The sequence below is a fragment of the Callithrix jacchus genome, chromosome 2 (genome assembly GCF_049354715.1).
Source record: "Callithrix jacchus isolate 240 chromosome 2, calJac240_pri, whole genome shotgun sequence".
NCBI classification, from domain to species: Eukaryota; Metazoa; Chordata; class Mammalia; order Primates; family Cebidae; genus Callithrix; species Callithrix jacchus.
The window spans coordinates 38525544-38538374 of record NC_133503.1 but is presented as its reverse complement, the minus strand read 5'-3'; the positions used below and the strand labels follow the sequence as shown (position 1 = coordinate 38538374).

Genomic DNA, 12831 nt, shown 5'->3' with positions numbered 1-12831 from the left:
GAGCTGCAGTTGCACCATCGCACTCCAGCCTGGGCAACAAGAGGGATGCTTCGTCTCAAAAAAAAAAAAAAAAAAAAAAGAAAGAAAAGAAATTCAACACATATAAATTAAAAATAATCAGCTTATAAGTCTATTTGCATATATATTTTTTAAATGGACCGATGACTTGCACATAATCTAAGAAGAATAAGAAGTCAGGGAAATATTAAATCCACATTGAACACATTTATTGAAGACCTACAGCCTACCATATGCCAGGGACTGTACTAGCCCCTGGGGATGTAGAAATAAGCAAAACAGATTTTTTAAAAAGTCTTTGTTTATATGAAGCTTGCATTCTAGTAGGCGTGTCCATTTATATACAGTCTTCAAGTCTCTGTGTCATTGACAAGAACTAGTACTATATACCAGGAAGCATGCATGGTGAATCTTCAGATTCCTCTATGCTAGGCTTTCTGCCAGTGCTCTGCATACATCATCTCATTATTCTCTTCTTCCTAAGGATTAAAAACAGCCTTTAGAGAGATGTAGACACCTGTTCAAATAGGTGTCTTGAACTCATTCACAGGAAATTAGTGGTAGGGTCAAGACTGGAACACCTATATCTATATCTGCCTTTTAGCTCATACTTTCTCGTGGGGTGTAGATGTCGGGGAGTAGTAGGGACTGTGGTATATCAGATGACAAGCTCTGTGCAAAGGGAGAAACTACTCATTCAGATCCAGCCACTTGACACTCAGGAATGTAGCTCAATGTGGTCAAGCTTTCTGATTTTTCAAGAAAAGCCAGCAAACAGGATATTGACGTGAAAACCAATTTCAAAATACTATGAAAGCCAAACCAAATCTGTCTGGGCATAACTCAGGCCACAGATCTGCCTGTCTGTTAGAGCTCATGCTGTGACCAGGAGGGTGCCTGGGGAGGTAGAATTTCAGATAGGCATCTTAAAACTAGCCGGCTGAGTGCAGTGGTGCTTGCCTGTAATCCCAGCACTTTGGGAGGCCAAGGTAGTGGATCATTTGAGGTCAGGAATTCAAGACCAGCCTGCCCAACATGGTGAAACCCTGTCTCTACTGAAAATACAAAAATTAGCTGGGCGTGGTGATGCAAGCCTGTAATGCTAGCTACTCGGGAGGCTGAGGCAGAAGAATCACTTGAACCTGGGAGGCAGAGGTTGTAATGAACCAAGATTGTGCCACTGCACTCCAGCCTGGGAACTCTATCTCAAAAAACAAACAAAAACAAACAAACCAGAAACTAAACGTGGGTAGAAAACTGTATATACATCTATGATGCTTACACAAAGTGTTTCTCAGATTAATTTTCAAAGACTAAGGTAGAAAAATGGGGCCCTTATTTACCAAAAAAGCAAAGGCCTTTAATGAAAGATACCAGGGCGGCAGCAGCTGGGGCACTTCAACCCCCAACCCATGGAGGAGGTCCGCGTGGAACCATCTGATGGTGGGCTGACAGGCCACACTTCTCTGAAAAGGAAAATTTAACTTCAGGGCGGGCTTCATGTTACATTTGAGACCCTAATAATGATCATTATGCTGTCAGCACACAAGAAATGGTTCAAAATAATTCTCCTCCTGAAAGTCACATTGTGTGTGCTTTCTGGTCTTTCCTGGCCTCCTCCACCCTGTGGCCTCCCACACTCAACAAACCTTTCCTCTTTCCCACCCATTTGCCAAGGAACCGTGGCCATCAGACAACATATGGAGGTCTCATCACTGGGGTGGTCTGTAATTGGAAAGGAGTTGGTCATCAGGTGTTGGAAGCTCCTCTTCCTGTCATGGCTTTTGGAAGGAAAGAGGGAGGAACTCAGAATAGCATCAATGTTAAAAAAACATTTGCACCATCAACAGACTGAAACTCTACAAGACAATAGTCTTACTTTAAAAGTGTAAAGGAATTCCCATCTTCTTGATCTTAGCAAGATCAGAAAACCTCTGTTTACTACAGGAATTGTTTCAGAAAGGGAAATGAAATCTGGCACATGAAAAATCCCATTTCTATCCACTCTCAAGATAGTAACTTTGTAGCCATATGCCATGTGTATTTCATCATAGCAAAACAGTACTGTAGTGCACTGGGGACAGATTTGCTGCCACTGCTGCTGCTGCTGCTGCTGCCGCCACCACCTCCACCACCTCCTTCTGTTGCTTGGGTAAAGCTGAGGCATGTGGCACTGTTGTGAGATTCTTAGAAGATCCAAGCAATACTCCTGGCTAGGACCCTACAACTCAGTTTGAACCATGAGGCTCTAAATCTCAGCCTCTCTAGGTCCTGGTACCGTGTCTTCAGAAGACATACATAGGAAGGACTTAGATACCTTCTGAAAAAGATGGGACAAAAAAAACTTATACTCCCCCTCTCCCCTTCTCTTGCTTGGAAGATCATTTAAGGTTAAGAGATGAAGTGACTTTTCCTACTGAAGGGGAAGCAAACATACATTTTTATTTCCTTTGGATAAATACTTGCCTTAGTCCATTTGGTGTTGTTGTAACAGAATACTTGAGATAGGTAATTTATAAAGAGGTAGAGCTCACAGTTCTGCAGACTGGGAAGTTCAAATGGTGGCGGCATCCATTTGGCTTCTAGCGAGGGCTTTTGTGCTGGCTCAAAACAAGGCATCACAGGGCAATGCTATGATTCGGAGTGTCCAAAGGCCTGTGTTCCAGCCATGGTTCCCCTTTGTCCTCATCTTGGGACCCAGCACTACTTACTCAACATTTTTGAGTCTCAGTTTCCCCATCTATAAAATGGGAATAATAATAGGACCAACCACATAGAGAGCAGTTTCCCCATCTATAAAATGGGAATAATAATAGGACCAACCACATACAGCTGTTGTGAGGGTTAATTAGGTGAGATGCTGCATAGTAAGAGAGGCTTCCTTTTCCCAGAGCTTGTTCTTTAGTTTACTGCAGCCCCCAGTAATCCCCTTCCTGCCTCCCTGTCTGTACCCTAGGAGAAGGTACAAATTAAAAGGCAGACCTCAGATCTATGTTCCAGTTGTGGCCCCATCTCTTCTTTCTGTGGTTCCTTGGACTGGTGATCAGGAATCATTTTTCTGCATGATGACCAGGGCCACTCTACCATAGTTCTTCAGCTGTGGCAGTGGAGACACATATTATCTTTGCTCCCATTGCATCCAGGTCCTTATTTTAGATGCCACCTTTGTCTGATTCTCTGAGCTGCTTCAGACACAGACCAGATGGAGTGTGCTTGTCCTGCCTCTTCCCCAGCCACACTGGCAACCTGGAAAGTGTGGAGTGCACCTGCATCAGAGTAGAGAAAGTGTCACTTTTTGTGTATGCAGATTCCTGGGCTTCATCCTAGACCCACTCCTTCTGAAACCCTGGGAGCCAGGGCCTAGGAGTCTTCAGGTGTGACAAGCCTGCCAAGGGAGCAGATGCACATGAAAGTTAGCATTTATGGCCCTCTGGGGCCACAAGCTTTGGAGAGCTTTGCCTCAACCAGGACAGTCCCAGTCACTGTTTAGCAGTTTGGCTCTACTCCCTGCCCCGCCCATCGCTGCTTAGTCCCAGGCCCAGTCCCCCATTATCTCACACCAGAACCAGTGGCCTTGCTTTTTGCCTGCCAGTCTGGAGGTCTTGATCTGAAGTGTTGGCCTGCCCTGATACTTCCTTACTTCCTGACTTTAAATTCTGCAGGGGTTTCCCATGCCCTGCAGGATCATGTCTGACAAAGCATTCAAAGCCTCTCTCTTAAGCCTCAGATCTCCTGCCACTCCCTCTCCTAGTTGGGAAAACTCCAACTAGGCTTATATTATGCTGAGGTCTCTGAATGTTCCATGAGGCTGCATGTGTCTGGGCTTCTACAGGCACAGTACCCTCCACCAGAATGACCCTTCCCCTCTGCTACTCTTCCAGTCTCAGCTGAAATGTTACCTCCTCTGGGAAGCCTTCTCAGGTGTCCCTAGGTAAAACTGTGCACTACTCCTCTTTCCCTGTACACTCCCCAAGCGTATCACCCATGACCCTGAATTGCCTTTATTTGCTTATGTGTTTCTGCCCCACAAAACTATAAGGGATTTGCATTTTATTCATATCAAATTCTAAAACTTTATCAGGGCTGATAAGGCTCGGCATGATCTGGCTCCCATACACCTCTCCACCCTGTCTCCACCATTCTCTGCCCCACCCACTTCACTCAGTCACTGCTGCCTGCTGACTGTTCCCAAGCTCACCAAGCTCTTTCCTGATCCTGGGCCTTTGTTCCTGTAGTGCCCTTTGCCTGGAATGCCTCTCCCTCGATCTTTCCATGGCTAGCTCCCTCTTGACATCCAGATCTTGCTCAAATGTCACCTTTTCAAGGCCAGCCAATCAAAAATAGTTTTGTTTGTTCTAGAACTTCATTTAAATGTAATAATATGCTATGTATGCTTCTATCTGGCGTCTTTCACTCAATATAAAGTTTTTGAGGTTTATTCATGTTGTAGCACTTATCACTACTTTGTTCTTTTTTTTTTCTTTAGATGGAGTCTTGCTCTGTCACCAGCCTGGAGTGCAGTGGCACAATCTCAGCTCACTGCAACCTCTGATTCCCTGGTTCAAGCAATTCTGCCTCAGCCTCTTGAGTAGCTGGGATTACAGGCACGCAATACCACACCCAGCTAATTTTTGTATTTTTAGTAGAGACAGGGTTTCACCATGTTGGCCAGGGTGGGGTCTCGATCTCCTGACCTGGTGATCTGCCCACCTCAGCCTCTCAAAGTGCTGGGATTACAGGCGTGAGCCACCGTGCCCGGCTGTTCTTTTTTACTACCAAGTAGTAAGCCATTGTATGAATATGCCACAATTTATCTGTTTACTTGTTGATGGACACTTGGGCTATTTCCACTTTTTGGCTATTATGAATAAAGCTGCTCCAACATTTTCATGTACTAATCTTTGTGCAGACATACATTTTTATTTCCTTTGGATAAATACTTGCCTTAGTTCATTTGGCGTTGTTGTAACAGAATACTTGAGATAGGTAATTTATAAAGAGGTAGAGCTCACAGTTCTGTGGACTGGGAAGTTCAAATGGTGGCGGCATCCGCGTGGCTTCTAGCGAGGGCTTTTGTGCTGGGTCAAAACATGACAGAAAAGGTTAAAGGGGAAGCAGACGTATGCAAAGAGATTAAACAGGAGGAGACACTTCACTTTATTACAACTCCTTGCTCGGGAACTAATACATTCCTTGAGAATTGATCCAGTCTCTTGAGAACAACAACAGTAACAACCACAAACCCACTCATTACTAGGACAACAACACCAACCTATTCATAAGGGATTCACCCCTATGATCCAAGCACCTCCCACTAGGTCCTACCTCCCCAGTGCACAAAACTGGCAAGCAAACTTGAACATGAGTATTGGCACAGACAAATCACATCCAAACCATACCTATAATGGAGATTGCTGGGCACTGGTAAGTGTATTTTTAACTTTATAAGATACCACCAAACTTTTTTCCAAGTAATTGTTCCAGTTCACACTCCTGCCAGCAATGTATGAGAGTTCCAATTGTTCCATATCATCACCAATACTTGTTATTACTAATCTCTTAAAGTTTAGCCATTCTGCCGGGCACAGTGGCTTCTGCCTGTAATTCTAGCACTTTGGGAGGCCAAGGCGGGCGGATCACCTGAGGTCAGGAGTTCAAGACCAGCCTAGCCAACATGGTGAAACCGCATCTCTACTAAAAATACAAAAAATTAGCTGTGCGTGGTGGTGGGCACCTGTAATCCCAGCTACCCAGGAGGCTGAGGCAGGAGAATTGCTTGAACCCGAGAGGCAGAGGTTGCAGTGAGCCGAGATCATGCCATTGCACTTCACCTGGGGGACAGAGCGGGGGGGAAAGAAAAGTTTAGCCATGCTAATTAGTGTGTGATGTTATCTCATTGTGATTTTAATTTACATTTCTCTAATAATGTTGAGCAACTTTTTGTGTGTTTATTAGATGTTTGTATATCTTCTTTTTGAGGTATTTGTTAAATTTTTCGGCCCATATTTTATTTTGGTTGGGGTCTTATTATTGAGTTTTAAGATTTCTTTAGGCTGGGTGCAGTGGCTCACGCCTGTAATTCCAGTACTTTGGGAGACTGAGGTGGGCAGATCACCTGAGGTCAGGAGTTCAAGACCAGCCTGACCAACATGGAGAAATCCCGTCTCTACTAAAAATATAAAATTAGGCTGGGTGCAATGGCTCACACCTGTAATACCAGTACTTTGGGAGGCTGAAGTGAGCGGATCATGAGGTCAGGAGTTTGAGACCAGTCTGGCCAACAAAGTGAAACCCTGTCTCTACTAAAAATTAAAAAAAAAAAAAAAAATTAGCTGGGTGTGGTGGTGGGTGCCTGTGATCCCGGCTACTTGGGAGGCTGAGGCAAGGAGAATCACTTGAACCTGGGAGGCAGAGATTACAGTGAGCCGAGACTATGCCACTGCAGTCCAGCCAGGGTAACAGTTTGAGACTCTGTCTTAAAAAAAAAAAAAAAAAAAAATTAGCCAGGCATGGTTGTGGGTATCTGTAATCCCAACTACTAGGGAGGTTGAGGCAGAAGAATTGCTTGAACCTGGGAGGTGGAGGTTGCAGTGAGCCCAGACCGTGCCTTGGCACTCTGCCTGGGTAACAAGAGGGAAACTCAATTCCCCCCCAACCAAAAAAAATTTCTTTATATGTTCCAGATAGAAATCTTTTATCAAAAATATGTATTACAAAACCTTCTCCTAGTTATCTTTTAAGTGCTATCTTTTTCCCCCTTTTATAGTAAGTTCTTTCTATGATCTCTGCCTACCCCATGGTCATGAAGAATTTCTTCTTTCTTCCAGAAGTTTTATAGGCTTTTTTTTTTTTTTTTGAGACAGAGTTTCACTCTTGTTACCTGGGCTGGAGTGCAATGGCATGATCTTGGCTCACCGCAACCTCTGCCTCCCAGGTTCAAGTGATTCACCTGCCTCAGTCTCCTGAGTAGCTGGGATTACAGGAATGTGTCACCACACCTGGCTAATTTTGTATTTTTAGTAGAGATGGGGGTTTCTCCATGTTGGTCAGGCTGGTCTCGGACTCCCGACCTCAGGTGATCTGCATGCCTTGGCCTTGCAAAGTGCTGGGATAACAGGCGTGAACCACCGTGCCAGCAGTTTTTTAAAAATTAGTTCTTTGATTTATTTTGAGTATGGTATGAAGTAGGGATTGAGATACATTGCATTCCATATGGATATTCAATTATTCTAATACCATTTGTTGAAAAGTCCACCACTTTACCTGTAGTTACTTAAATTTTGTTTTATTTGTATTAGTTTCTCATGCTAGTCTGTAAGTTTCATATATTTGTTCTAATTTAACCTGGACTCTTCTCTAGCCCTTCTACCTTCTTACAGGTAGAGAAAGCAGAGAAAGAGCATGTTTGCAAGTTAATTCAGGACATGATCCCAGGGAGCAGGAGTAGGGGACTGGGGAGAATGAAGTAGGAATGAAGGTAAGCCAGTGCCATGGTGTGTCATAGAGCTGGTCTCCACTGTGGGCAGCTGGGACTTGACTCGGCTGGGATGTGATGAGGAGCAGCATAGTGTGCACCTCCTAGTTGTCCACTGAGTGTCAGAGAAAAAAGCCTATATCCACCAACTCCAGCCACCAAGGGCCTGGTGTTACCCCCAAAGGGTTAACATCCTCAGATGTCCAGGTTGCAGCATTCAAGTCCAGAGAGGAGCCCTGGCAGAAGGCAAGATCAGGGCCCTGTGGAGCAGCTGAGTGTCACTGCTTTCACCTTCTCCAAGCTGTTGCCACAGTGACGGCCGAGTAAAAGGTGGGCTGAAAGGATGACAGGAGGGTCACAAGAGGTTTCCCATACACATTCATTCCACAAGTATTTATTATTGCCTTCTGTTTGCCAAGCACTGTGTTAAGCACTGGAGCTAATCATCAACAAGCCAAGCCCTGTCCTCATGGGGAGACAGACAGGACACAAATCAACAATTGATATAACATCATATCAAGGAGAGATAAGTGCTATGAAGAAAATAAAACAGGATACGTGAAGCGAGGGTGAGTGCAGGGACGGGGGCTCATTTTGACCACCAGGGAAGGCCTCTGAGGAGCTATTTATTTCTCAATAGACAGATAATGAAATGAGGAACTGAGCCATGTGGATACCCAGGGCAAGAATATTCTGGGCAGAGGGAACTGCAGGTGAAAGGCTGAGGGAGGAACAAGCTTAGGGTATTAGAAAAACAAGGAAGTCACTGTGGCTGGAGTGGAGTAAGGGGCAGAGGCATAAGAGATCAGAAGAGATGGTCTGGCAGGCCTTCTGAGTTTGAATTTTATTCTGAGGGTGATGGGAAGCCACTAGAAGTTTTTAAGAAAGGTTATGGGTAGGGCACAGTGGTTCATGCCTATAGTCCCAGCACTTTGGGAGGCTGAGGTAGGCAAATTGCTTGAGGTAAGGAGTTTGAGACACACCTGGGCAGCATGGAGAAACCCCATCTCTAAAAAAATACAACCCCAAAACCCCAAAATTAGCTGGGTGTGACAGTGTGCACCTGTAGTCCCAGCTACTTGTGAGGCTGAGAGGCTGAGGTGGGAGAATCACTTGAGCCCAGGAGGTCAAGGCTGCAGTGAGCTGTGATCACACGACTGCACTCCAGCCTGGGCAAGAGAGCAAAACCCTGTTTCAAAAAAAAGGAGATTTATGACTTGGTCTTATTTATGTTTTAAAAGTCATGTGGGTGAGACTGGCCTGGCCAAAATGCAACATGGTAAAACCCAGTCTACTAAAAATACAAAAATTAGCCATGCGTGGTGGCACACACCTGTAGTCCCAGCTATTCAAGAGGCTGAGGTAGGAGAATCACTTGAACGCAGGAGGTGGAGGTTGCAGTGAGCCAAGATTGTACCACTGCACTCCAGCCTGTGCAACAGAGTGAAACTCCACCAAAAAAAGTGGGGTACCATTACAAACCTATGGGGGGCAGGGCTAAAAACCTAAAAAACAAAAACAAAAGAAGTGGTAATATCCAGTGCTGGCAGGGATGCAGGGAAACTGCAACTCTCACATTGCTGGTGGGAATGCAAAATTTGTAGTCAGTTTACAAGAATTTGGCTGTTTCTCATAAATATACCCTTACCATAAAACTCAGCAATCCCACATGTAGGTATTTTCCCACAGTGAAATGACACTTCTGTTCACAGAAAAACCTGTACACAAATGTTATAGTGACTTTATTTATAATGTCAACACCTGGAAACAATTCAAATGTCTTTCAACCGGTAAATGTACACTGTATAAATGGTGGTACAGCCATATAAAAAGGAATGAACTATTGGTAATGTGTGTCACAACTTTAAGGGACCTTGAAGGCGTTATGCTTGGTGGAAAAATTCAATATAAAAAATGTTAGATACTATGGGATTTCCTGTATATAACAATCTCAAAATGACAAAAGTACAGAGATGGAAAACACATTCATGGTTGCCAGGGGATAGAAAGAAGGACAAGGAGGAATGAAGTGAGAGTGGATGTAAATGCAAAGAGCTGTCACTAGCAAGTTCTGTGGTGATGTAACAGCTATCTATTTTGGTTGTGGTAGTTACATGAATCTACACATGGGATAGAACAGCACAGATATACACACACCCACATGCGTAAATGAATGCAGGTGAAAACAAAACAGTGTCTGTAGTCTAGTTGATAATAATGCACCAACAATGTCAGTTTCCTGGTTTTGATGTTGTACTGCAGCTATATATTAGGTTGGTGCAAAAGTAATTGCGGTTTTTACCATTACCTTCAATGGCAAAAACTAAAATTACTTTTAAGTAATAAGATGTCACTATTGGGGGACACTGGGAGGATACAGGAGACTATTATTTTTGTAACTTCCTATGAATGTACAATTATTTCAAAATCAAAAGTTCAGAAATATAACAGGTAAAAAACTATAGGAGGCCTTTTTCACACTGGGGAAGTTTGCAAATGGATAGGCATTAGATGACATATGCTTATCACATGTCCACACATTTTTAGGTGGTATATGTTAAAGTTTTAGAGGTAAAGTGTCAAAGTGTCTACAACTTACCTGCAAATCGTTCAGCAAATATATGCCTACACATATAATAATTTTAAAATATGGCAAAACACAGACAATACAGAGGAACCAGCAACAGCTCTAGGAAGTGGCATCTGGATGCTTCCACAGAGGCCCACGTAAAGACCTTTCTTCTGAGACTTATACATGAAAACCAAACTTTCTTCCCCATGGTGCAAAGACTAGCTCTTTTTTTGTTTTTGAAAAAAGAAGGATGTTGGTAATTTCCTTTGCAAACTTAAAATGCTAAATAAACATGACACTTTGCTTTAGAACATAATAATAACTATTTATTAGGGGCTTTCTCAATGCCAGGTCCCTCCTCAGGCACTATGCCATCCTCATAGCAATTGAATGCAGTAGCTATTTTTAGTAGCCCCATTGTATAGGTGAGGAAGCTGAGGCTCAGAAAGGTGGGATGATTTGCCCTTGGCTGCACCCTAGGGTGCTCTGATGCTTACCTGTCCACAGGTGGCCTCTTTTAGAGCCCTCCTCCTCCCCTTCAGCCACTAGCTCTACTCCTACCTAGGGACAGCCTTTATGTAGTGTCACTGTGGGTCCAGCAGCACCATTTAAGCCACAGACAGCTTTTCCTGGCTGAGAATGGGAAGGTTCTCTCTCCCCTTAGTGGGGTGAGTGGTTGCATCTAGGTCAAATATGGGAGGGAAAAGGTGGGGATGGAGTTAGGGACCTGGAGGGAAGGGGAGAGCATGCAGAAAACACCAGATTCCTTTCATAGCTTCTTCAAAAAACACAGGCATTAGGGAACACAGGTTTTTATCAGTCTGTTAGGAAGGAGGAGGGAGAAGGGGAGTAGAGGTTGTGAAGGATGTCTAACCAGACCTCAGAATTAGGTCTGGGGCCCAATGTTAATGATGACGAAGATGGTGATGATGACAACAATAATAGCAGACACTGTGTGCCAAGAGCAGTGCTAAACACGCCACACAAATTATCTCAGGCAACCTTTTCAGGAACTGTACAGTTTAACTACTATATTTGTCATCCCAATTTTCGGATTAGAAAACCAAGGCCCACAGAGTAACAACAAATTAGACATTTTCATTTGTATACACTTGCATATAAATACATTGAATGAGGTCAGTGTACACACTGACACATTAAATTAACAACGTAGTTAGGTACCTGAGGAAGGGTGAGTATGATCAAGGTGGGGAGCTTCAGCTTTTCATTGTATTGTGCATTTTTGTTTTTTTACAGTGGGAATGTGTAACCATGCCTGTGACATTTCTTTTAAAAAGTGAGTGATGTTAAAAACTGTGTCCAAGGAGCCCAGAACTAATTTGGGGCCACACTTCACACACTACAGATCCCAGGCCTTGACCAATACGCTCCACAGCCTTTCAAAGGGAGCCTTGTACCTGGCCCACTTTTTTTTTTTTTTTTTTTTGAGACGGAGTCTCGCTCTGTCGCCCAAGCTGGAGTGCAGTGTTGCGATCTCAGCTCACTGCAGCCTCCCCATCCCGGGTTCTAGCGATTCTCCTGCCTCAGCCTCCCAAGTTGCTGGGAATACACACATGTGCCACAATGCCCGGCTATTTTTTTTTTTTTTTCATTATTAGAGAGGGTTTCACCATGTTGACCAGTCCTGTCTGCAACTCCTGCCCTCAAGTGATTCGTCCGCCTAGGCCTCCCAAAGTATTGGGATTACAGGCATGAGACCCCGTGCCCGGCCTGCCCCTACGCTTGGATGGTAGAGAGGAAGGAGGAAACGACTTCTGAGAGGCGTTGGCCCCTTGCCCCATCCCCCTTCCCTGGGTCTCCTGGGGGACTGGGCTAGCCAGGCGTCCCGGCCTTGGTGGAGCCCAAGGCCGGGTGTCCAGTCCGGGGCCCGCCCATTGTCACGGAGTGGACTCCCGGCCAATCAGACCCGGGTGATGCCACTCCGGAGATGAGAGTGGCAGGAAATCAAGGTCAAGGCTCCGGACACAATGGGGCCATTGTGGTTCTCCAGTCAGTTGACTTTCAAGCAGCAGTCCCCCATCCACCCTCGCTCCTTCTCCCATCCCCGCCCCCTGCCAGGAACTTACCCAAACCTATTGCCTCCTTATTAGCCTCCGCCTGAAGGAAGCCGCTTTCTGGATCCTACCCCAGACGCGGAAGGCTGGGCCGTCCCAGCATCGTCTATTACATCCACCAGGTGGCGACAGAGCACCACATTTATGAGTGCGGGGAGGGAGGCCCGGGGCTGGCGGCTCAATCACTGATCTGGGCGTGGGGGAACACTGCCCTTCCTGTTTTATCCAAGAGAAACAAAAAACCAAGTCAGATTATACTTTCCCTTACCCTTTACTCTGAGGTCACAGGAATCTGGAATCTCAGGGACGCTTCCCTTAGCAAACGGCAAAATGGCCGTGGACTGCAGCCCTTTTTTTCCCCTTGATCTGGGGGGAAAACCAAGGGGAAACCTCTTCACTCCACAACTCACAGCGGGTGGAACCCTGCCGCCTCTCTAGCTTGGATTAATCAATTGGCTGATTGATCGGTTGTGTTAGTGTATAAATGTCACCTCCAAAAGGACTTCCCTGGCCCCTCAGTCTAAATTATGCCTTCCCTGTTGCTCTGCCTCAGAGCTGGCTCTAGTTTTCCTTCTTTGCATGTATCTGTTTGTAATTGGACACATTGGTTTGATTATTTCCCACTAGAATATACTCTCTGTGAGAGCAGGAACTGGGTTTAGTTTTGTTCATCAATTTGTTCTTGGTGTCTA

The 12831-nt window shown here is 44.9% G+C and overlaps 1 long non-coding RNA gene across 3 annotated transcripts in view; it reads right to left on the bottom strand.

Moving 5' to 3' along the window:
- Nucleotides 1–205: 205 nt before the first annotated feature.
- Nucleotides 206–12831, bottom strand: part of LOC108589703 (uncharacterized) — a 47346-nt gene continuing 34720 nt past the window's right edge. The window contains exons 2-7 of one of the 3 annotated variants that reach the window (XR_013531127.1): nucleotides 12152–12355; nucleotides 4963–5096; nucleotides 3001–3284; nucleotides 1668–1799; nucleotides 1362–1484; nucleotides 206–497 (exon numbers count right to left, since the gene is read on the bottom strand). This is a non-coding gene — a long non-coding RNA (uncharacterized LOC108589703). Of the gene's footprint in view, nucleotides 498–1361; nucleotides 1485–1667; nucleotides 3285–4962; nucleotides 5097–12151; nucleotides 12356–12831 lie in introns of all 3 variants that reach the window. The other 2 variants (XR_013531137.1, XR_004738242.3) reach the window with 2 other exon arrangements.